This window comes from Muntiacus reevesi, chromosome 2 (assembly GCF_963930625.1).
Source record: "Muntiacus reevesi chromosome 2, mMunRee1.1, whole genome shotgun sequence".
In the NCBI taxonomy this organism is placed as follows: domain Eukaryota; kingdom Metazoa; phylum Chordata; class Mammalia; order Artiodactyla; family Cervidae; genus Muntiacus; species Muntiacus reevesi.
The window spans coordinates 200,411,893-200,437,579 of record NC_089250.1 but is presented as its reverse complement, the minus strand read 5'-3'; the positions used below and the strand labels follow the sequence as shown (position 1 = coordinate 200,437,579).

General features: G+C 42.3%; 1 protein-coding gene and 1 long non-coding RNA gene across 2 annotated transcripts in view; one reads left to right on the top strand and one right to left on the bottom strand.

The window, feature by feature from the left end:
• Nucleotides 1–25,687, bottom strand: part of CACNG3 (calcium voltage-gated channel auxiliary subunit gamma 3) — a 96,211-nt gene that overhangs the window by 61,816 nt on the left and 8,708 nt on the right. The gene's annotated exons all lie outside the window — the stretch shown is intronic.
• LOC136160615 (uncharacterized) lies at nucleotides 1,982–24,065 on the top strand. Its single transcript, XR_010661633.1, has 3 exons — nucleotides 1,982–2,122; nucleotides 3,092–3,447; nucleotides 10,457–24,065. It is a non-coding gene; the product is annotated as an uncharacterized lncRNA (long non-coding RNA).

The following is a 25,687-nucleotide window of genomic DNA, read 5'->3' as shown; positions in this document are numbered from 1 at the left end:
AGGCCTCCTTGATGTCATAAAGGAATCCACTCCCTGCCGATCCACTGCCCCAAACACCTAGTTTCACTGGACAAAAGGAAGGCAGGCCCCTTCTCTGGTCCCCTGATGGGGGCGGGCAGCCAGTGGCCCGAACCCAGGAGAAATGGGCACACACAGCCCCCTACAGGGGGATTCCTGCTGACTCTGTTTCCCCATTCATGACTCCCTGTGAGGAGCGATTGAAAACCCCAGGCGTTTGGCACCGCGGGAGGACAGTTCATGCATATTCAAATCCCTCCCTTCCAGCGCTAAACTTAGCTGCCACCTTGCTCATCCTGAATGCCTTCCACCTCCGCGGGCCCCGATTATCCGCTCCACCTGTGCCCAGGAGCCGGGCTTGTCTGTCGCCCCCGGGTCCTTACCTCATCAATAGGCACCCCTCGTTTAACCAAGTCTCCCTCTCCAGGCTCACCCTGGAGTTCCATTCTGCCTCCCTTCAGGAAGCACAACCCCCTTAACCCTTTCCGCCACCCCCATAGCGTCTTCACGGTCTCACCTTCGGCACACTCCGTGATAAGAGCAGCTAACACTTAGCCTGATCCTACTGTGTGCCCCTGTTCAGTGGCATCTTTCGGATTGCTTAATCCTATCATAATCATATGAGGTTGGTGCTGTTATTATCTGCCCCCTTTTATTTAAGAAATGAGGGATCTGAGACCCAGAGGGGTTAAGTAACTTGGTCCAGGTCACACAGCCAGTAAGTAGCAGAAGCAGATCTTGAACCCTGAACAGGGTGGCCCCCAAACCTATGCTCCTTACCATGAAGCCATAATACCTCAGCCCTGCCCTACTGGCTTTCACAAACACAACTGTTCTAAGGAGGATACCGAAATGACCATTTGTTCAGCTCCAGGCCCTTCGAGGGCACTTCGTCCTCTCCAAAAGGATCCTTCTACCCCTCACTTGATTTAAGCCTACATGGTTTGTCCTCAGTTGACAAGATAAAATAGTTGAACGGTTCCCTGATAAATGCAGTCTGTAAGTACGTCATCACACAGAGGAGACACGCCGCCAAGCCGGCGGGATATGCAGACCACACACCTACCGGCTATTCTGGGTGTCCCTCTGGACAACGCCAGACCAGCAGAGATGAATCAGTGCCGTCAACATCAGTGCCACGGAGTGCTATCTGCATGCCCCAACGATGCCAAATATCTCATCAATCACTATCTCATTTAATTTCTATAACATCCCTATAAGGAAAGCATTGATAGTAGTCTTTTGCTCTTTTACAGACGCAGAACCCAAGTATCAGGAAAGTGAAGCGAGGGGTCCGAGGTCTCACCACCAGCAGCAGTAGAGCTAGAACTTGAATCCGTACTTCTGCTGCGCTCCTCAGGGCTGTGCGCTGTGGCTTTGTGGGCTTTGCCATCCTCCCCACGATGAGGATATCATGTTTTATTATGTGAAACAGCATCCTTTTAGGAAGAGAGACAGTCCTTTCTGAGCTTGGTATCAAAGAGAGTGGCGGGTATCTGTAGATTCTGAAATTTATTTATTTTGACAATGATTTATTGGACACTTGCTAAGTGGCTGGCCCTGTGATAAATGTTTTTCATCTATTATTCCAATTTATGCTTGAAATACCCCATGGCCATGCTTAGCATCCCATGACAGGTGAAGGAACTCCAACTCCAAGAGGTTAAGTAATTTACAAAGGGACAAGCCTTGAAGCATGTTTCAGACCCCAGGTGGGCCTGATCAAAGGTTTCCTTAGCCATCAGGTTTACCTATATTCGAGTGCTGTGGTCATGCATTTGACCAGGCTTCCCCTAGTTCAAGGAAGCCTGGTTTATGGGCAGCCTTATGAACCACTTTTCCAAGGACGTATTTCATTATGAGATGCATTTAACTCTCACTCTTGGCTCGGTCCTGTCCCCAATTTTTCTTAATCCAGTTAAAGTATTGGACCCATCTTTTCTTATGTTATGTAGCTAGAAACTGCCTTAAATTCTTTCCGGAAGAAGATGATTGTGCTGTGCTGTGCCCAGTCGTTCAGTCGTATCCGACTCTTTGCGACACCATGGACTGTCGCCTGCCAGGCTCCTCTGTCCGTGGGGACTGTTCAGGCAAGAATACTGAAGTAGGTTGCCATGCCCTCCTCCAGGGGATCTTCTCAACCCAGGGACTGAAACCAGGTCTCCTGCCATTGCAAGCGGATTCTTTCCCAGCTGAGCTACTGGGGAAGCCCAAGAAGATAATTATAAATCAACAAATATGTTAAATATTAATTTGAATCCCCATAGAGCTTTTGTCACATAGTAGGTCTTGATTATACCTATGATGATTTTTGTCCTGACCTCACCCCTGACTGGCTAGAGTCTAAGCTTCTCTAACCCCTCAGCCCTGGGCTTCCCACCGTTTTTAGTCACAAGCCCAAATCTTTTTTTGTGGTTGCATTGTGTCTGCTAATAAATAATAGCCAGCATTATTAAATGTTTCCCAGGTACTTGCTACTGCTCTAATGCACTTTCAAGACATAACTCAGTTAGAGTTATGTCATGAGATAGATATTGTTCCCATTTTACAGGTGAGGAAACCAAGGCACAGAAGAATCAAGTAACTTGAATAATGTCCCAGAGTTTATAGGTCATGGAATCAGTACTGTAAACCCAGGTGGTCTGACTTCACAACCTGAATCCTTAGCCAGATGCCGTGCTCCCAGACACTCTGAGGGCAGCGGGGCAGCCTTGGAGGGCTGAGTGGACAGAGCCCCAGAAGATGAGGTCTGCAGGAAGCCGGGAGGGAGGCAAGGACCCAGGCCCAAAGGGCCCCCCCTGAGAGTGGGTGGCCACCCATTGTGTTGATGGCTCAGGCCCACAGGCTTCATCAAATCCCTCTGAGATGCAAGGCTCCCACTCTTGTCAAACTGAACGGGCTTTGCAGATTTCAGTTTCAATCCTGCCAACTTGAAAGTTTTAGCATTTCAGCTGTTTCAGAATTATAAAAGCCTACAAATGCTAAGGTGCTTTTTTTAGAGTTTTAAAAAAATGTGTCTTTTCCCCACCATCACATAACAATCTGAAGGGTTTTTTGTTTTTTTTTTTTTCAGATTCTTGCCAAATGTGTATTTTTAAAGATTGCATTTGGCCAAGGACCAGAAGTGGAGACTCTGGGAGGAATGTTGAGGATGTTCTAAGACACGTTCAGAGGGGAAGCTCTTTTCTCGCTGCATAACCCAAGGTCTGCTGGGGTGATGCTGTTTATTTCAGCTTTCTCACTCCCTCGGGTGACAGAGTGCATCCCTAGGACACTGACATTTCAGTGAGTTGGGTGACCCAGAGGACATTAGAACAGCTACTGTGGCCAGGGAAGAACATCATTGCTGTGTGAAAAGCTTCCGGTTCAGCGACTGTCATCAGGAGCCAGATGGCCCTCGGTGGACAGTTTCCGCGCCCACTGGACCAGGTGCCAGCTCAGTCTTCACTAATTGAGTGTCGTGTGCATGTGTATGTGTGTGTGTTTATGTGTCAAAGACTCTCCCCCGGTGTGAATCAGCTCAATCATCGTTTTGCAGTGTTTCAGCTTCAGATTGCAAACATCTACCAACAAATAGGAGCCTTGCTTTCTAACGAGCTCGAGATGTGTGGAAAATAGAATCACTCACAGTAGTAGGGAGCCACAGATGTTCCAGGGAGGCAGCAGGCTGTGCCAAGCACAGACGGTATGTGTGCCCACGAGACAGGATGCAGAATCTTGCCATGCAAGTGATGCCCACACACCTCAAAAGATGAAGGGATGAAGATGGGTGGGATGCAATCTGGTTCCTTCTTCCAAAGGCCTGGGCTTCTAAACAGCTGCATGATGCAACATTTAGAAATGGTCCAAGAAGCTGAATGTTTAAATTTGAATAACTGCCACCATGGTCTTCACTACCAAAGGAAGGGCAAGGTAAGCTTCTAAGGAATCTGAAAGACTTCAGTTCAAATCCCAGCTCCCACACTTACTGAGTACTCTTGAAAAGCCATTTAACCTTTCAGGGCCTCAGTTTTCTCATCTGTAAAAGGGGTTAATAATAGGGTACACGTGTTAGATGTTTGTTAGGCCCTAATGAGAGTGCAAACAAAGTTCTTGACATAGTACTGACTCACAGCCAATGCTTGATAAATAGTAGTTATCACAACCATCACCATCATTTCTAGTCTGCAGTCCTAGGAAGATGATCTTGACTCTGCTGAGTGTCATTTTTCTCCTCTGTATGATGGAAATAATGATGCCTATGTCACAGAGTTGAGTCAGTGTTTACTAAGTTCCAAGACAGTGCTCAATACCTAGGCCCTCAAAGGTGGATTCGTTTCCCTTCTCGCCTGTCTAGCCTTGAGTCTTACTAAAAAACGTCATCAGATCTAATTACTGAGAATTGATATTGGCCCAGCATGATGCAGGTTCCCCCAGGACCTGAAAGCTGAGAGGCATAGGCATTGACTGGTCCCCAAGAAGATGATGCTCTAATAGGTAAGACAAGACACTGAGGGGGATGTTTATGCTGCCAGGGAGACCAGGAGGGTTAGAGAGTCTCATGAAACTTGCTAAAGGATGGATAGCAGGTTGGTTTTCAACCCAGGTCATTCTGACTCCAGAGTCTATACTTTTAACCATGACTGTGTGTTGGCTATCACGAGAGAATGGAGAGAGGTAAAAAGTTCCCAGTTTCTCTTAGTTGCTTCAGTTCTCTGTCTTGAGAAAGAAAAAGAAAAAGAGTAGGGAGGGGAGAAGAGGAGAGAGGGAAGAGGAGGAGAAAGCTGGCTTTGGAGTTGGGTGCCGGGCAAACAAACGTGTCCACCTAGCATCCTGGGAGCTCACTTCTCACTCAGCTCCCCTTGAATAAGGAAGTCCTATGTGGAGGTCAGTCAAGCTCATAGCTGTGATCCTCTTTCCCAGCCGGAGGCACAGCTTAGCCTGTTCAAAGTGAACATCAAAGGTCACATCATTTTAGGGCTCAAATAAAACAGTGTCCACAAAGGCATCCTTGGAAGAAATCCCATATGCTGGTTGAGAGCACAGGTCCTGGAGCCCCACAGAACTGGAGTCAGATCTCAGCTACACCACCTACTAGATGGGTGACCTTGAGTACGTGACTTCAACTTGCTAGGCCTGTGTCTGTTTCTGAAAAGTGAGGATGGTAATAAACAGTATCTGTTTTCTACAGCAGCGAGAGTGAAATGAAAGATGTGCACTTAAGGTGCTGGCTGATTACGCAGGAACGGCTCAGTAAATGATTTTGCTGTTGTTTTTACTGTTCTCAATGACTTCCCTGGTGGTTCAGACGGTAAAGAATCTGCCTGCAATGCCAGAGACCACGGTTTGATCCCTGGGTCAGGAAGATCCCCTGGAGAAGGAATTGGCAGCCCACTCTAGGATTCTTGCCTGGAGAATCCCATGGACAGAGGAGCCTGGCGGGCTACAGTCCATGGGGTCACAAAGAGTCGGACACGACTGAGTGACCACCACCAACAACAATTACTGTTCTCAGAGCAGTGCCCCCTGGATTTTGTGCACCCAACCAACCCATTCTAGAGAGTTTCCTTCTGAACAAGTATCTTTAAATTTGTGTGGGCAGGCAGTATTTTATTTTAAAAATTATAGTATTTTTCTGGTAACCATCCCTAACTTGCTAAAATCTTTCAAGATTTTCAAGTTTGTCAATACCTATTAAGATTATAAGCCCATACCTCTATCCGGCAATCTCACTTTTGGTAATCTAGCCTATAAAAATAAAAGCAACATGGCGACATATGTACCTGGCGACATATGTGTAAGAATGACTAGAAACAAAACAAAACTGGAAGCAAGGTGAATGCTCACCAATGGGGAAAAGGTGGAATACACTGACGTGATTCCATTCTATGGAATATGATATAGCTATTAAAAGGATTGAGTTAGATCTGTGTCTATTGACCTGGAAAGAAACCCATGATGGATTGAAGGAGAAAAGCAAGTAGCAGCTAATAGCTCATTCAATTTTAAAAATGAAAAATTTCCTCTCCCTTGTGCATATATGTGTGTGTTTTGAGGGTGAAGAAGATGTTGAGGAAACATATCTAGCTGTTAAGACAGGTTGCTTTGGAGTAGGGTAATGAGGAGGTAGAGTTGGAATTGAGCAGGGTATATTATTACCACCTTTTCTATGTTTGGATAGTTTCACTGATTACAGTAAACACGATACTCTTGTAGTTTTTGAAGGGGAAACTTTGTGTTTGCCGACATAAGAAAAAAAATAGTGGTGTGAGGCAAGCTTGTGTGATCACATAATTTAAGAAAGGATTTTCTTCACAGCCTAAGTGCCCGAGGAAAGGGGCCACATCTTTTCAGCTTTGCGTGTCTAAGACCAGCAAGGCGCCTTTCTTACCCAGAGAAAACACTCAATGAGTGTATAATAAATGAGTGAATAACACTTAGCCAGCGTTAGGGGCTCTGGCTTTTCAATGAACTCACTGAACTTGAGGTGAGTTTATATTCAGATGAACCTTCTGATGATCATTATGCTTAACTAATTCTTTACCACAGATCTGCATTCTTGAACTTTTCCTTTTCAGTGGTTTTATCAATGACTCTCTGAGAATCAGAGTGGCAAGCTAGTCAATCACATTGGCAGATGACACTTAGCTGGGAACTCTAGTGCCTTTGCTGGATGAGTTGGGATCCCCAAAAGGACTTCTTCCCATTAAAACCTGCCAACCTGAACAAGATGAAACTTTAAATCTGGGTTAAAAAGTCCCAAGAGAAAAAATATGTTGCTCAAAATGCATTTGGCTAGCTGCCTTCAAACAGTTTTTCCCAGCTTCTTAAAAAATACATAAAAAACCAGAAAGAGATGAAACCTCAAAGCTGAAAAATTGAAGGCTGAAAGACAACTCAATGGCATAGTGTTGAAAAAAACAGAACCAACTGTACATGCAGTTGGAGACAAAATGAGAAACTAGAGAGGAGAAAAGATAGACTTGGAAAAACACAAGCTTTAAGTGATCACAGTGTTCAACTCTATACCAAAACATTTATATGTTTCTATGCACTGAATTATTTTCTAGGAAACAGAAATGACTCCAAAAAAGGCCTGATACAGACAAATAACACATGAAAGATATTGTCAAAGAACTACTTTCAAAAGGCCCCAGGCCCAGAGGGTTTTACATGAAAATCTCCATGTCATCCAATCTATTTCAGAGCATAGCAAATCATTTTATCAAACTGCCACAACTCTGATATCTAAGCTTAACATAAATAGCATACAAAAGGCAGACTGCAGATAAATTTTACTGATCAATATAGAGAAAGGTTCTGAATTATCTATTAGCAGATTTATTTCAGCACTATAAATCAAAAGTAAAATAAAGCCCAAAAGGATTTATTACAAAAGGCATTAACAGGGTGGGAGGTGGGAGGGAGGTTCAAGAGAGAGGGGACCGTTTGTGTACTTATGACTGATTTATGTTGATACATGGCAGAAACCAACACAGTCTTGTAAAGCAATTTTCCCCCAGTTAAAAAATAAACAAATTTTGGAGAAGGAAATGGCAACCCACTCCAGTACTCTTGCCTGGAAAATTCCATGGACGGAGGAGCCTGGCAGGCTAAAGTCTATGAGATCACAAAGAGTCGGACACGACTGAGCAACTTAACTCACTCGAGCTCAGAGTAGGTCAAAGGTACACATATGTTGAGGGGGGGGCGGGGAATCAAAAATAAATAAATAAATAAATTTAAATTTAAAAACATATTATTAACAAGTCAAGGGAGACAAAGCTTGCAATCTCAGTAGGTATCAAAAAATGTAAACCTCCAAAAAACAATGTAAACCTCCATACCTGTTTAAGATTCTTAGTTAGCTAGACATTGATAGAACCCTCCCTAGCATATGAAGAAAACCTTTCTAAACCAACAGCAAAAACTACGCCTCTTGGTGAAACACTGAAGAGCAGGATTAGGCAAGAAGGAATCACCCTAGGAGCTTGCTAAAATGCAGATTAGCAAGTTTGCAGTAATTTGGGGATTTATACCAAGATAAATAACTTTGAGAACTACAGTCCAAAGGCATTTATAGTGAGGGGCAAGGCAAAGTGGTCTTTAAGCACTACCATTGCTGGCCATCATCCTCTGGGGCTCAGTCAAAGGGAAGTGAGCAGGAAGAAAATAAGTTCTACCTATTATTTGCAGATGTCATGATTGTTAACCTGGAAAACCAAGTGAAATTAATTACAGTGCAACTGGCAACAATAAGAAAGTTCAAGCAGCTTATAATTGCAAATCAATACCTTCCTCACATACAAACTATTTAGAAAATATCCTGGAAAAAGAACCCATTGACATTAGCAACCAAGAATATAAATGCTACCTGAAAATAATATATACCCAATCAATGCACAAGCTTAAATGTGGAAACTGGCACAACTTCTCTAAAAGACCTGACAGGAAATGTTAATATATGGTAAATTTATTACTTTTTTGTTGAGGAAGATTTAGTGTTCTGAAGATGTCGATTGTGCCCAAATAACTTTATTAATTAAAATTTTCTTAATATTCCATATCTCTGGCAACTTGACAGAATGGTCAGAAAATTCACTGGGAAAAATCAAAAGAACTGAAAATGTACCGGAAAAAAGCAGAGAAGGACTTCGCAGGTGGTTCAGTGGCTGAGACTCCCAATACAGGGTGCCAGGGTCAATTCCTGGTCAAGAAACTAGATCCCGCATGCTGCAACTAAAAGTTCACTTGCTGCAGCTAAAGATCCCATACACTGCAACCAAAAAAGATTCCCAGTGCTGTAACCAAGATCCAGCATGCACCTAAATAGATATTTTTAAAAAGGTAATCAAACCACTCTTAGGGAAAAAAACCCAGCAGCATAATAAGGAAGCACATGCCCTTCTGGCAATAAGAATCTTAAAAACCTGTGGTATTAAGTCAAACAAAAGTATGATAGAACCTCAGAAATAGAAGTATCGAAGTGAAGAATATATAGTCCAGAAACAGATACAGATTTGGTGTGTGTGTGTGTGTGTGTGTGAACTGAATCAAAGAAAAAGGCCATAATTCAATGTGGATGAACTATTTTATAAATAGCTTAATTTACAGTTTAAATATCGAGGGAAACTTTGTGTCCAAGTTTTTGAGATTCTCTTATCTGCCAACAACAAAGCCAGAAGGAAATTAACATGATGGTAGCTTCCAGGAGTCAAGGGTTCAGGACCAGCCCGCAATGAGTCCAGTAAAGTCTCCAGGCTTTTTAAATATGCACTAAATTTTGAGTGAACTCCAGGAGTTGGTGATGGACAGGGAGGCCTGGCGTGCTGCGATTCATGGGGTCACAAAGAGTCGGACACGACTGAGTGACAGAACTGAACTGAACTGAGTTGAAACTGTCAGGGTATGTAATTGCAGGGTTAGAAAGGATGGCTGAGGGAACTTCCCTGGTGATTCAATGGCTAAGACTTTATGTTCCCAGTGTAGGGGCCCCAGGGTCGATCCCTGGTCAGGGAACTGGATCTCACATGCTTCTATTAAGAGTTCTCATGCCGCAACTATAAGTTGACATGCCCCAATTAAAGATCCTGCAAGCTGCAACAAAGATCAAAGATCCCACATGCCACAGCTAAGACCTGGCACAGCCAAATAAATAAATAAAATAAAGTAAGAAAAGAAAGGTGGGTGTGGGATTTTAGACCCTGTTCCACTATTTACTTGATGTTTGACCTAGAGCGAATCACTCAACTAACCCGAACATCAATTTTTTCATCCGAAAATGGGGCTAATGCACCCAGGTCTTGACTCATTCCTAAGGCAGTGAGGGAAATTGAAGTATATATGAAAGCCCTCTGTAACAGTGAAGTGTTGAGCGAGTGTTGAGTGGATACTAGCAGCCCTACTCTAACTTAGGGCGGTGTCACAGAGACTGCCCTAAGAGCCCACGCTGTGGTGAGAGGCTGCCTGAGTTTGTTACACTGTGGCTCCATCCTCTACCATCTGTGATTTGAAGAAGGTTCCTTCACCTTTCTGAACCTTGCTTTTGTCATTTAGCAGCTGTGGATTCTTGAGAAAGTTACTTATGCTGGTGGTGTTTAGTCGCTAAACTGTGTCTGACTCTCCATGGGATTTCCCAGACAAGAATTCTGGAGTGGGTTGCCATTTCCTCCTCCATAGGATCTTCCCTCACCCAGGGATCGAACCCGAGTCTGCTGCATTGCAGGCAGATTATTTACCACTGAGGCACCAGGGAAGCCCCAAGTTACTTAACCTCACTGTATTTTGACTTTCTTCATCATTAAAAGGGTGATATCCATAATACCTACCCCAAAGGTTGTTCCAAGTGGCAAATTAAAAAGCACGCATACTGCTTAGACCAGTGCCTGACATGTAGTAACTGATGCTTGTTGTTCATCATCATAATTATCTCTGGGATCTGTGCCTTTCCTACTCCAAGGTTTGACCACATAAACCAGTCAGCCCTTCGGGACACCTTGTCTACAGTGATTGGTTCGGTAACAGACATGGACCTTATCAGAGCCAATGAAATGCAATGAGGTTTAGACTTGCTGGGCAAGAATCTCCTACTCCTATGTTGAATTCAAGCAAAGAAGCATTTAGCCCTGAGAGTTGCTGTTCCATATCTGTTTCTGAGTCTCTAATCCATTACTCTGAAATGGAGTCAACAGAGAAGAAGCAGAAGAAAGAATGGTAAGAAAAATAGTGTTACTTGTGAATTCAGTACATCGAGCCATACCTTTACTGTCCAGGCATGTGACCTGGTAGAATCTCTCTTTCAATTAGAACTGGGTTTTCTGTCACTTGCAATTGAATGAATTCTAAGTGATACAACAGTGTTATTGGACTGTGATGACCTCAAACCAAACGTTGTCAAGTTCTCCAGAAAAGAACAGACTGGGTCGTGTTAGTAACAGAAACTCAACACTTCATGTGTTTTTCATCCTCAGTGTCTGGTCACACAATTATGTATGACAATCCTTTATCCAAATGATGGGCATGTAAAGGATAAAAACAACACTGCCCTTTTCCAATTCTGGTTGAGAGCATGGGGCTAGAAACAAGTCAAGAGCTTCAAGCTCATGACCTTCAAGCAGCAGCCCCAGGGCTGGAATGGAAATTAACCGGAAACCATCATTTCAAATTTCAAAAGGTCACCATTATGAAAAGATTTTTTAATGTTCACCCCAAATCAGATGATAAGTCAGCAATGGAAGCAGATGGGGTTGAAACAATGGTTTCACACTACTTGCTTTCCACGACCCAGTAAACTCTATCTGTGCCCAGTTAGATTGGCAGTAACCTCCTGATGTTGAAATCAGACTTTTAGCATCAGTTAATCTGTCACGCAGAACCTCATTGAATGACCTGTCCAGGGTGACTCTATTAGAAATAGCAGAGGTTGGAAGGCACACATTTGTTTTCTGATCAAAAAGCCTAGCTACACACATGGAGAAGTAATTAGACAAGACATCTCTTATGAGTTCAGGATGAGTGTATTCAATGACCTTCTTAACGCCCCCAGCTGAATGCTACATGAGAAGCTGTAAACTCAGCATGTTCAAAACCAAACTCACCATCCTCCTGTACAAAATTTCCATCAGTAAGAGGTATCATTGCTCATTCAAAGGTGAAGCAAGAAGCACAAGACTATAAAGTCCCATGACTTTATTTTTCTTCACATTTGACAAGCAACAAATAAGAATGTCTGTGGATTCCAGTTTTTACACACCTCCCAAAGTAATGTGATTCCCCATCACCAATAGGGGAAATCCATCATTACTCCTGGATTACTGCATTAGAGCCTCTCAACTGGCCTTCTCTTCTCCCATCTACTGTCCACACTCCATCTGCAATGAGCCTCAAAAATGAAAACTTTATCATGTCAGATTTTTTTCTTAATATTCATCCATTTATTTATTTATTGGCTGTACCAGGTCCTAGTTGCAGCAGGTGGGAACTTAGTTGTGGCCGTGGGATCTATTTCCCCGACCAGGGATTGAACCCAGACCCCCTGCATTGGGAGCATGAAGTCTTAACCACTGGACCACCAGGAACATACTTCATATAAGTTTTTTTTAACTCTCGCTTTAAATTTTCCAAAGGATCCCTGTTGCCCCCAGGATAAAGTCTAACCTGATATACTCTCCCCGGATTTGCATGACTTGGCGCCTGCCATTTGTGCTCTCGGCCCACCTATGAGTGTGTAGCTTTCTGCAGCCATTGCTGAGTGCTTTAGTTTCCCCGTGGTGCCAGCCTCCAGACATCCACACCTGCTGTTTCCCCTCCTTGGAACACTGTTCTATCCTTCCATTTTCTAATTCACATTCATCCTTCAGTTTCCTGTGAAAGTCTAAATTCTTAGACCAGGAAGGCAGCTTGGTAGTTAAGGGGGAAAGTGATATAGTCATATCTTTTTAGTTCTAATTCTGTCTTGGACAATAGCTAACTGTGTGGCCTTGGGCCAGTTACTTAACCTCTCTGTGCCTCAGTTTTTTTATCTGTAAAATGGTGATGAAAGCTTTGATAAATGGGTTAAACGTGATCATGTAAATGACTTAGCATAGTGACTGGAGCATAAACTGTCAGACAATGTTAGATATTATCATTATTTTACGTGCCATACATGGGTGACTCCAAAGGCTCTGTCTTTGGTTCTATTCTATTATCTTTCACAGCCTTATTGGAGGCTATTATTCTCATCCAAGTCTCTACGCTTTGCCTCTGATGATTTGCAAATGTTTATTTCCAAATCAAACTTCTTTCCAAACTTCTAGAGTCTCTCACCAGGGTTATCACAATAGCACTCCCGCACCCACTCCCTGTTCCATGCTTTCATCTCTAAAATCTGTTCCCGAATGACACCTGACTATAATTTTTAAAACATCAGTTTAGATCGCATTACTCCTCTGCTTAAAACCCTTCAATGGCTTCCTATTATCTTTCAATCAGGGCTAGCAACCCCCGCTCTGTTGACACGTAGAACTTGAAAATTCCATTGTGGAGGCTTTCCTGTGCATTGCAGAGCATTTAGCAACATCCCCTGATGCCCCAAGATGCAGGAGGACTCCCCCACACTCCTACCAAGTCGTGATGACCAAAAATGTCACAAGACATTGCCAAATGTCCGTCCCATGGGGAGCAAAATTATCCTATATTGAGGACCCCGGCTTAGCCTAAATGTTTTATGACAATTGCCAAGATCATTCCTGAGTCACATGCTCATCCAGAGGGCCAGGCTGGAGTCAGCTCCTCTCAAATCATGTGGACAGAGGATAGAGTGATAGGGTGACATGGTAACCCCCCCAAAAAATCAGAGTACTGTTACCAGAAGAAGCGGGGTGGATGTGGGGCTGGCAAAACAACACACAAACAGGAGTAGCCGTTTCTGGGAGCATCCCCAAGCCTCCCTCTGATTTCCCATTTCCCTCTGTTTCCCAGTGCTGAGCAGTGGGGCTGGGCGTAGGAAATGTTTGTTCAGTGACTGTCCCTGTAGTCCCTTCCATTTCTGAATTTTTTCGTCTTCACACATGGTCTCTTTTAATTTGAGGTAGAAGACAGACAATCTATCTATTTAAATCCTTACCCACAGAATCCTGAGGACTCACAGCTCAGTTTTCCTGCCCTCTGCCTGGTCTCACATGTAAGGAAGCACATCACAAATCCCGAGCTCTCACCTCTTTGTGAGGACATGGCTAAGCTTTGTCAGCGTTTGTGAACAAAGACGCAAGACTCGGTGAATCCTTCAGGCCCTGTCAAACTTGATACCAGCAGGGTTGCATTTTAATCAAAGACACCTCTTTCAGCGCCTGCTGAAATCTCACATTGCCTCTTACATCCCAGTGATGGGGGAACAATGGCTGAGCTTAGCTGCAACCAAAGAGGACTCAAAAACAGAGACACCAGAATGTGCCATGGTCCCAAGACCATGTTTTAGGTCCCAGTGGAAAAGAGAAGACAGAACTAGCAGGAAAGCTTCTGACAAAAGTGTGAACATGGCCTCTTTAGTTTCTCTCCTCCACCACTCGAAGTTTGTCAACAAGAGTAAAAGTTTATCTGTAAAGAGATTCTCTTGTGTTTTGGTCTCAGGACTCCTATTACACTTGTGCACATTATTGAGATATTTCTTTCCATTAAATCTAACACTATTTTCTGTATTAGAAAATAAAACTCAGAAAAATTCATATTCATTTGAAAACAAGATAGACCCAATTGCATGCTAACATAAATAACATATTTATATGAAAATAGCTCTATTTTCTAAAACAAAAAACATGAGAAGAGTGGCACTTGGTTTTATATTTTTGCAAATGTCTTTATTGTCTGGCTTGATAAAAAAAAAAGAGGTAGGTTCTCATATATGCTTCTGCATTAGATTTGTTGTCAAATGTTTTGTTGAAATATATGAAGAAAACCTAGCCTCATACCAATATGTAGTCCACAAAGATCAATGAATTTGAATAGCCTTTGAAGATGATCATGGATATCTCCTTTGCTAGTATGCCAAAACTCATCAAGCAGTTTTTTTTAATGGCCAGTTGCAATGTGGAGTTTGAAAACATATGCATTAACTTTTTATGCTCTAGTACATTAAAATCCATGGCTCTTTCTAATCCTGCATTTGAATGAATCATTTATCCAGGGATCATTTTTAACACCATGCATTGGTCATTCGGGAAATATCAGCTCACTGAGTTATACAAACCTTCCAAATTTGGCACATTTCATTACAAATAGAAAAAAAAATTGCATTCACTTATGGGGGCAGATCGAAACAAAATTGTAATTTTACTTGTAACCTTGAATTTTTTTTCCTTGGCAATAAATACTGTCAGTTGCTTTCCTTGAAGTGACAGGCTCACTTAGCTCATTTTCGAGAAAATGTCTGCCAAATACCGAAGTCTGAATAACCATAATTTGCCTGTCAGTCATCCTTTCAAGTAAATAGGGTGTTTTATGGGGGAAAAGCAGCTAGTTCAGCTCGCAACTCAGTGGTACAAGTGCCTTTGCTGGAGATCAGCGGTGGCCTCTGGTTTATGGTGGGAGAACTTCACCTGTCCTTCCTGTTTTTTTACATAAGGAGTGAAACTAGCGCTTTCTTTCACGGGGAGTGAGTGGCGGTGGTGAGCACGATGACGCCTAGACCCACTTGGCGCCATTGCCATTATTCCAGACTCCAGGAGTTATCCACCTTTGTTTTTGCATCATCTGTGCAAATGTCGACACAGTGAAAAAGGCAAATCACATTTTATTATCACTATGAAATCGTTTTGATTTTGCAGATCCTATGAAATGATGTTGGGAGGCTCCGTAGTTAACAACACACGTTTGGAGAACTCTTGACAGCAGCCTTAAGGACATCAGTTTTCAGATTTAAAAGACCCAGAGTTGAATCTCACTTCTATGGCCACTCACTAGTTGTGAGAATCTGAACAGTTACTTCTCTGAGTTCCACTTGTTCATTGGCATGTGTGTGCTAAGTTGCTTCAATTATGTCCAACTCTTTGCAATGCCACAGGCTGTAGCCTGCCAGGCTTCTCTGTCCATGGGATTCTCCAGGCAAGAATACTGGAGTGAGTTGCCATTCCCTCCCCAGGTGATCTTCCCGACCTAGGGATCAAACCTGGGTCTCCTGCATTGCAGACAGCTTCTTTGCCATCTGAGTCCATTTGCTCATTGGTAAAGTAGGTATAAATACCCCATAGTGCTCTTGAGAGGGCTAAGGGGCATAATGCATACAAGTATTCAGTATGCCTTGCTACTGTTATTTATTAAGTGCTAATGGTTCCTCACTGTGGCTCAGTTGGGGGATATTCTAGTATATATTTTCCCTGACATTTTGACCACCTACATCAACCAGTATGAAAGGAATCAGGTCCAAGATGTATCACCAAAGATCATGAATTTTGTTTCTCGATATGATCTGCATCAGCTATATCATTGACTTTGACTCAGGGAAGGAAAGACTGTGAAAATTCTTGGGGACTAACAGTACAGTGGTAAGTACAGCCTGGGTGGGTCCTTGCTATTGGCAGAACAATGCCGATGGGCAGATTTTGTCTGATCTGTTTATCACAGGAGGGTGGTAACAACCAAAACCAAGTTAGTACTTCCGTGTGCCAGGCACTGCCCTAAGTGCTGTATAAGGACTCACTCATTCAATCCCTGAAACAGCCTTATCAGTAATAATCACCGCTTTATAGATGAGGAAACAGACACAGAGAGATTAGTTGACACATCCAAAGTTATGCAACTGCATGTGGTTGACCTGGGATTTGAACCCAAGTAGTCTGTCTGACTCAGTCATATCCGTCTCTTAATAACCTGTCCATGGGGTCATTAAGAGTCGGATATGACTGAGCGACTTCACTTTCACTTTTCACTTTCGTGCATTGGAGAAGGAAATGGCAATCCACTCCAGTGTTCTTGCCTGGAGAATCCCAGGGACAGGGGAGCCTGGTGGGCTGCCGGCTATGGGGTCGCACAGAGTCGGACACGACTGAAGTGACTTAGCAGCAGCAGCAGCAGACTGTAGGAGCTGAGTTCTTAACCACTACCCTGTACTGAGGAAACAGGAAAAAAAAAGAAGGAGGGGTGGTTTTTCCAAAACGTTCCTTTCCCTGCCACAGGGCTTCTGTTTAAAAAGCCTAATTTTGCTCTTAAATGACCTGTTAGAAAACTCTTTGAGTCAATCAGAAACTCCAGGAAAAATGAAAACTGTAGCAAATAATACATGGCATGATTTTGAACAACTAGTTGAGCGTTAGAAAGGAGACTCCATAAGGACATTTATCTTTGAAAGACTCAGAGATTTCAATGACATTGAAACTATAAAGAAAAACATGTAATCCTAGAAAACAACTTAGCTTTGTATCAAACATTGTCTACATAATCATAATAATGTTCATTTGGTTTTCAAACTCCAGAATCAGTCTATAGCCCCAGCATGGAAGACATTAGCATATTTATAGAATAGAATGTAAATGGAGTGAATCTTGACCATGAAAAAGTCCAAATATAACTGAGAGACATGGGTGGGTAGGAGTGAGGGTACATGTACATCCTCATTCTGCAAAGTGGGAAGCAAAGATGCTCTCCCCAAGGTGGCTGGAAAAAGAAATGAAGATTAATGTTATTTTTAGAAATTAGAAAGATAATCAATACAAAGGGTAGAGTGAGTTAGCTAAATCCTTGACTATTATGGCAGGAAGTCAATAGATTATAAATCAAAAAATGTTTATAATATGTTTATCAAGGAAGAAACATACTATTTAGAGATGTGGATATAACCACCAGAGGAACTGAATCAGAAATGGTTCTTGTTTTTTTTTTCTAAAAAAGCTTGCTCTAAGGAGTGGTACTTGAAGTGGGGAGGGGTGAAGCCCCTTGAAGTACATGCTTGTCATTAAAAGCTCTTCTGTATGATTTGATTTTTAAAAATAGTGTGCATGATTAACTATCTTAATAAATTGTAAGATACTATTTTAAAGTTTTGGAGTAAATTATGAATAATTTGAACTGGAAGAGAAAAACATATGCTTTCTAATCTCCTTGACATGGTAGGCTAGAAAAAAAGGGAAATAATATTTATTAGAGATTCATCAAACTGAAGTAGCAATAGTTTGGGGGTAAGAGGATGAGATTGCTATAAGAGCCCAGGGTAAACCTTGCCTTGTCTATTTTATTTTAAAAGTTGATACTGAGGATATGTTTTTCTATTACTTCTATATTCAAGGTATTTTAACTAAGAAAATACAATAGGAAAAATACGCCACTCAATAGAACATGACAAAAATCAAATATCCAGGATTATTTGTTTTTTTAAAAGCTGAAAAAATTTAGAAAAAGAAACAGATGTGTCATCAATTAGTCTCCATGGACCTTTAGGTAAACCGTTTTTCTGTTCTGTTTCCCCTCTGCTGAAGGATAAAAAGCCCCAGGCTCTGAATTCGTTTTCACTCCAGCCCCCAGCACCTGGCAGAGGTCAGTTCTCCTCTGCGTGCCCTCCACAAGTTTTTCGTGCATTTGACAAATGTGTTTTGAACACATGCTGTAGGCCAGGCACCCTGGGGACACACAAGACCTGAGAGAACATTGCTGTGACAGTGACTAGCCCCCCTGCCTAATCCAGGATCCCCTGGTCTATGTCCCGGGAGCATCCTGAACATTCATCTGGGCACACTCAGCATCTTTCCTACACAATTGTGAACTTGCTGAAGATGGGAACTTGCCTATTTTCTGTTGAGTCCTGGGTACCCAGGACAGTGTCTGGCACATAGTAGGTGCTAAATAAGCCCTCATAGAGCAGGAGGCAGACTGGAGTTTCCCTCAAATGCAAACCACTTACTTCGTAGTGTCTTATGGTCTCTTTTTGTCTCATATGTCTCTAATGTCTCCAGGCTGAGAAGAGGGACCAGAGCACAGGAGAAGATGCCAGCCTGATGGGGATAATCTGTGAGTCAGGAAGGGGTTACCCAAGAGGAGTGATGACTCCAAGAGCTTTGTAAGATCTGGAAAGAATTAGAAACTTCCGCATCATTGTCATTTCGTTTAAACCCCTTTTCCTCACAGTGAGAAATATAATGCTGTAAACAGTGAGGGACCACGGCTTGTTTTCAGGAGAAGAAGGAAGAGGAGGCTGAAGAGCTGCTATTCCACTGTGGCCAGTATTAGAGAAACATGAGGACCAGGTGGGGTGGAAGTTTTAAAGGTTAGAGCTGAAGCTCTTGCCTGGTGGAAGCAAGGGAGGTCACAGTTCAAAGTTCCCCTTCTATCAAGCAGCAAATAATACAGGTGAGGCAAAGTCTCAGACATGGCAAATCCAAGAATATGTCATTCCTGGGATTCAACTCCAGAGACTTCCCTGGTGGTCCAGTGGTTAAGAATCTGCTTTGTAATGCAGGGGATGTGGGTTCAATCCCTGGTCAGGGAACTAAAATTCCACATGCCTCGAAGCAACTAAGCCTGCCCATTTTAACTACTGAGCCCAAGCACCACAACCAGAGAACCTGTGTGCTGTCACGGAAGATTCTGTGTGCCACGACTAAGACCCAACACAGCCAAAGGATTAAATTAATTAAAAACTCTTCCAAAGGCTTCCAGTTCACCCAAAGTCCAACTTCCCACAGCTTCCTTCTGACCTCCAACTCCCTCATCTGTTCTCTCTTCCTCCTCACTCATCCTGTTCAGTCACACTGATTTCCTTGCTCCTTAAACACCCAAGGCACATCCCCGCTCAGGGCCTTTGCACGGGCTGTTCCTTCTGCCTGGCAGGAGTGTTCTTCCCACCTGACTTGGTTCCTTACCTCTTTCAGATCTGGGGCTAAATGTCACCTTCTCAGGGAAGCCGACCTTGACCATGCTGTTTACAATTTCACGCTTCCCTCCCACCCCATTCTTCTGCCTGCTTTAAGAGAGTTTGGAGAAAGTCCACGGTCTTGGGCTAAGACTCTCCATTTCCTATGCTCAGCCCTAGGGACTCCAACTGGAAAATCATCTTTGGGGGTGGCCCAGAATGAATTTTCCTTGGTTCAGACCTTATTATCTCTGAGAACCCAACCCCTGCCATTTCCCCACTGCTCAGAGCTAAGCCATCATTCACCACGGAGTGAAAAAGCAGAAAAGAGCAATTATGATGCTGTGCAGAAGGCCTTTGACTCAGATTAACATCATTGCCTGTTGATTTGATCTTTTTCTTTTTCTCTAAACACTTAAGGCATTTTGATTGCAAGCCAGATTCATCTTTGGTGAAAAGCAATATTTTGAAAAGCCAGGACTTACTTGGTAGTACATATTTTAAGACATTTTAAGCTGATAAACAGCTAATTGGTTCTGCCCTCCTGTGATTCGCAAAGGGTCAGGATGATTTGTTGTAAATATGCATCTGTATTAATGGCTCAATGCCAAAATCAATTTCCACAGGTGACAGTAGAATTTTGTAATAGATGAGGTGATGGAAGACACCTCAGCTGTTACCCATGAGGTTCTGAGTCACTTTAATTTAACAGGTAGGTATTATTGTATTCCAAGGCAGCTATGCGTGATGCTGAATAGCATATGCTGCGGAATATAGAGTGGTGGAAATTCCATTTCCTAAATATGCAGGTAACCAAATATATACAGAATCTGAAGCACAAGGAATAGAAACAGTGCCTGCCGGATCTGTACACAATATGTCTCACACAACATGTATTTTCTTTTCTCCTTCCCCAAGTTTGCACCCAGGATATGGAGGGAAATTTTAAATGAGACAGTTAAAATATTCTGGATCATCTTTGAGAGAAAAAAATTGGAAAATGAGTGAGTTATGGACAAACAATATTGAGATCTTCTAGTCAGACTTGCTCAAAATACAGACTGTTGAATTACCATTCATTGTGGCAGGGATTATAGGATATATTATTTTAAAAGTAGTTTGTAAGCACTTAATGGCAGAATGACGATTGTCAGGGATTAGCATGGATTCACTCAGAGAAACTCAAGGTAATGAAATTACTTACTCACAAGCAATAAATTCAATGTATATTTATTAAGCATCAACTGTGTGCCAGGCTCTTGTTCTAGGCAGTGGTACAGGGATAAGTGGTGGGTAAAGAGTGTCCAGGAGATTTCCTAGTGGTCCAGTGGTTAAGAATCTGCCTTGCAATGCAGGGTAGGCAGGTTCGATCCCTGGTTGGAGAACTGAGAACCAATACTCCATGGGGCAACTAAACCCACGCGTTGCAACTACTGAGCCTGTGTACCACAACTAGAGAGAAGCCCACGTCCCACAACACAGATCCTGCATGCTGCAACTAAGACCTGATGAAGCCAAAAATAAATTAGCAAATATTTTAAAAGGAGTATTTGGAGAGCATAACATGTGTGATAGATAACATATGTGATAGTATTTCTTACAACATGAAAATTAAAAGGTGGATTGATGGTGTTAAGTCTTGCTGCCCCATGCTCACCTCAGCAGCCCATTGTGAGCCTACTCACGCCCAAGGTCACTAAGAACTAGAGCTGGTAGTACAATAGTCTTTGGCATGTCCGGTGTGACTCAGGTGCTCTTCAAAGGTGTTTTTGGCCTTGGGTGCTGCATGAGAATCAGACTGCAGACCCTAAGTACCAGAGTTACCCAAGTCAGACACCTTGACTCCTCCTGCCTGACACAGAATGTAAAGCTCAAAGAAGTCAAATAAATGATGTGCCCAAGTCTAGTCCTCAAGAACTGGGACACCCACGAATCTAATGGCACTCTTAAGCTTGCAAACACCACAAATTCAATGTAGAGGATGCAAGAATCTCCAATAGTTTGCTTATCTGCTTCTAGTCAAACTCTGGAAAAGAAACATTGCTCTTCTCCCAAATGTTTGGTGTTGCCTTTTTGTTTTTTTCAATTTACCTTTGATTCAGAGGTGGTGTTTCTTCAGAACCTACTGGTACAATATCTCAGTCTCACTAACTCTACCATATCTTTCCCTTGATCTTGCTTCTGGTTTTGTAATAAAAATTGGCAAAGGTTGGGTTAATTATTTTTCACCACTGTTCCATTTGTTGAATGGTTCAGAGCCAATGACTAACATCAAACTCTTCTGGATACAGGAGTGGGAAGGTTAGAGAAGCCCGGCCTGCCAGGCTGGAATCTTATATTAAGACAGTGCAGAGTGGAGATCAGGGTGAATTTTCTGGTTCAAGTCCCAGCCCTGCCACCGCTTAGCTGGTGATCTTCAATTCTCCAAGCCTCAGTGTCATTATTGGTGGGAGAGGCCTGCTAGTTGTCCACAGGGCTATTATGAGAATCATTTCCTTCTCTCTATACTAAGTGCTTAGCCAAGGCAGGTCAGTTCAGTTGCTCAGTCATGTCCAACTCTTTGAGACCCCATGGACTGCAGTATGCCAGGCACCAACTCCCAGACAAAGCTTGCTCAAACTCATGTCCATTGAGTCGATGATGCCATCCCACCATCTCATCCTCTGTCAAGCCGGCCAAGCAGATAGAGTACAGTAATGAAAGGCAACACAGGGTGGGATTGGAATTCCAGTTCTTCCTCTTATTAACCACGTCCCTTCTGGGTCCACATCACTTCATTTGTAAAATGGGGAGAATAGTATTGGCTACCTTCTGAAGGAGGCATAAGGATTAAATAATGTTTGTCAAGTACTCACTTATAACAGCGCTTGGTATAAAGCATGTGTCTGTTAAATAAATAAATAAATGTTCAGGAGTTAGCCCCTAGGTGAATGCTCAGTCTGCTCCAGTAATCGTAGCCTTGTGCACAGAAGGTGTTCATTAAGTGTTAGCTAATTATTATTTTACTATTTCCTTGGCACTTCTTTCTGGGGTTCTCATGACCCATTCTCTCCTTCAGCAACTTCCTTAGAAGCATCCTCCAGGGTCCATATTGACTTCTCACCTGCTTACGAATCCCAGAAGGAAGGGCAGACTTACCCTGGAAGCAGGCCCCTTTGTGGGACCCACAAACCCAGGAAGTAGCCCACTGATGTTGACTCTCTGCCTTGCTAGGAGCTATCCAAGCCAGATAACTTCTAGTACTAGATGTTTTTGCTCATTTGCATTGTTTTGGAGCAAGTCTTAGTAGACTTCAAAATGGTATTTAAATCCTGAATTCTTTCTCCTCTTCAATTCTGTTTTTTCCGGTTGTTGCTTTTAAATTTTCACAAGTTCCTCTGATCCATGGGGCTTCCCGATGGCTCAGATGGTAAATAATCTGTCTGCAATTCAGGAGACCTGGGTTCAATCCCTGGATTGGGAACATACCCTAGAGAAGGGAATGGCTACTCACTCCAGTATTCTTGCCTGGAGAATCCCGTAGACAGAGGAGCCTGATGGGCTACAGTTCATGGGATCAGAAAGAGTCAGACGACCGAGCAACTAACACTTTCATTTTTTTTCTCTGTTCTTTTCCCCATAGTATTAATGCTACTTAGAGGGGTTCTGTCAATTTCCCTGTTTGTAATCAACTGGGGTTTCTCTGCCATTTCTTATGTACTCTCATGTCTTCAATTACCATCTATGTGTGGATGATCCTAAGTATCAACCCAGGTTTCTTCTCTGCCCTAAACTCTGTATTAGTGGGTCTTAACACTTTGGGAGAATGAAACTATTTCTTAAAAAGTGCCCATTCATATAATATTTTTCATGGAGTTTCATATCGTATGAACCTAATTCTTGGAACTATATGAATTAGGTGAATAGCTCTGTCTAGATTGTCACTACCAGCTGCCTCTTGTGGACCTAATTTCTTCATACTCACTCACCCAGTAACCATGTCTGATTGAGTCTACTTCAGTCTGCCTCTAGGATCTTTTTTTTTTTTTTTTCATAGCCACCAGAACACAGGTTACCAAAGCTTTCTTCTTTTGTCGGCTCCAACAGATATTTTTCCCTACCATACCTCAGCAGGGGCTATCTTCCTTAGATACCATTAGAGAGCAGAAGATCTTGTTGACTTTCTTTCAAACTTTTCATGGCTCAGAAAGAGGACAAGAACTGCCTGGGCAAAGAACTAAATAAGAGTTTTTCAGGAAAGAAAAGAGGACACAACAGAATACCTGATAAGGTATTCAATGATAAAGGTATTCAATGATAAAGCCAACATAGTACCAGAAAAAAAGAAAGAAATTCAACTCTCTTGGGAATACAAAGGGTACTTCTAGAAATAAAATGTTATTGTAAGTGTTGGAAGTTTTGGCCACAGCAATCAGAGCAGAAAAAGAAGTAAAAGGAATCCAGATAGGAAAAGAAGAAGTGAAACTCTTGCTGTTTGCAAATGACATGATCCTCTACATAGAAAACCCTAAAGACTCTTCCAGAAAATTACTAGAGCTAATCAATGAATATAGTAAAGTTACAGGATATAAAATTAACACACAGAAATCCCTTGCATTCCTATACACTAACAATGAAAAAACAGAAAGAGAAATTAAAGAAACAATACCATTCACCATTGCAACAAAAAGAATAAAATACTTAGGAGTACATCTACCTAAAGAAACAAAAGACCTGTACATAGAAAACTATAAAACACTGATGAAAGAAATCAAAGAGGACGCAAACAGAAGGAGAAACATACCGTGTTCATGGATTGGAAGAATCAATATTGTCAAAATGGCTATTCTACCCAAAGCAATCTATAGATTCAATGCAATCCCTATCAAGCTACCAACGGTATTTTTCACAGAACTAGAACAAATAATTTCACAATTTGTATGGAAATACAAAAAACCTCGAATAGCCAAGTAATCTTGAGAAAGAAGAATGGAACTGGAGGAATCAACCTGCCTGACTTCAGACTCTACTACAAAGCCACAGTCATCAAGACAGTATGGTACTGGCACAAATACAGAAATATAGATCAATGGAACAGAATAGAAAGCCCAGAGATAAATCCACGAACCTATGGACACCTTATCTTTGACAAAGGAGGCAAGGATATACAATGGAAAAAAGACAACCTCTTTAACAAGTGGTGCTGGGAAAACTGGTCAACCACTTGTAAAAGAATGAAACTAGAACACTTTCTAACACCATACACAAAAATAAACTCAAAATGAATTAAAGATCTAAATGTAAGACCAGAAACTATAAAACTCCTAGAGGAAAACATAGGCAAAACACTCTCCGACATGAATCACAGCAGGATCCTCTATGACCCACCTCCCAGAATATTGGAAATAAAAGCAAAAATAAACAAATGGGACCTAATGAAGCTTAAAAGCTTTTGCACAACAAAAGAAACTATAAGTAAGGTGAAAAGACAGCCCTCAGATTGGGAGAAAATAATAGCAAATGAAGAAACAGACAAAGGATTAATCTCAAAAATATACAAGCAACTCCTGAAGCTCAATTCCAGAAAAATAAATGACCCAATCAAAAAATGGGCCAAAGAACTAAACAGACATTTCTCCAAAGAAGACATACAGATGGCTAACAAACACATGAAAAGATGCTCAACATCACTCATTATCAGAGAAATGCAAATCAAAACCACAATGAGGTACCATTACATGCCAGTCAGGATGGCTGCTATCCAAAAGTCTACAAGCAATAAATGCTGGAGAGGGTGTGGAGGAAAGGGAACCCTCTTACACTGTTGGTGGGAATGCAAACTAGTACAGCCATTATGGAGAACAGTGTGGAGATTTCTTAAAAAACTGGAAATAGAACTGCCATATGACCCAGCAATCCCACTTCTGGACATACACACTGAGGAAACCAGATCTGAAAGAGACACGTGCACCCCAATGTTCATCGTAGCACTGTTTTTAATAGCCAGGACATGGAAGCAACCTAGATGCCCATCAGCAGATGAATGGATAAGGAAGCTGTGGTACATATACACCATGGAATATTACTCAGCCATTAAAAAGAATTCGTTTGAATCAGTTCTAATGAGATGGATGAAACTGGAGCCCATTATACAGAGTGAAGTAAGCCAGAAAGATAAAGATCATTACAGCATACTAACACATATATATGGAATTTAGAAAGATGGTAATGATAACCCCATATACAAAACAGAAAAAGAGACACAGATGTACAGAACAGACTTTTGGACTCTGTGGGAGAAGGTGAGGGTGGGATGTTTCGAGAGAACAGCATGTATATTATCTATAGTGAAACAGATCACCAGCCCTGGTGGGATGCATGAGACGGGTGCTCGGG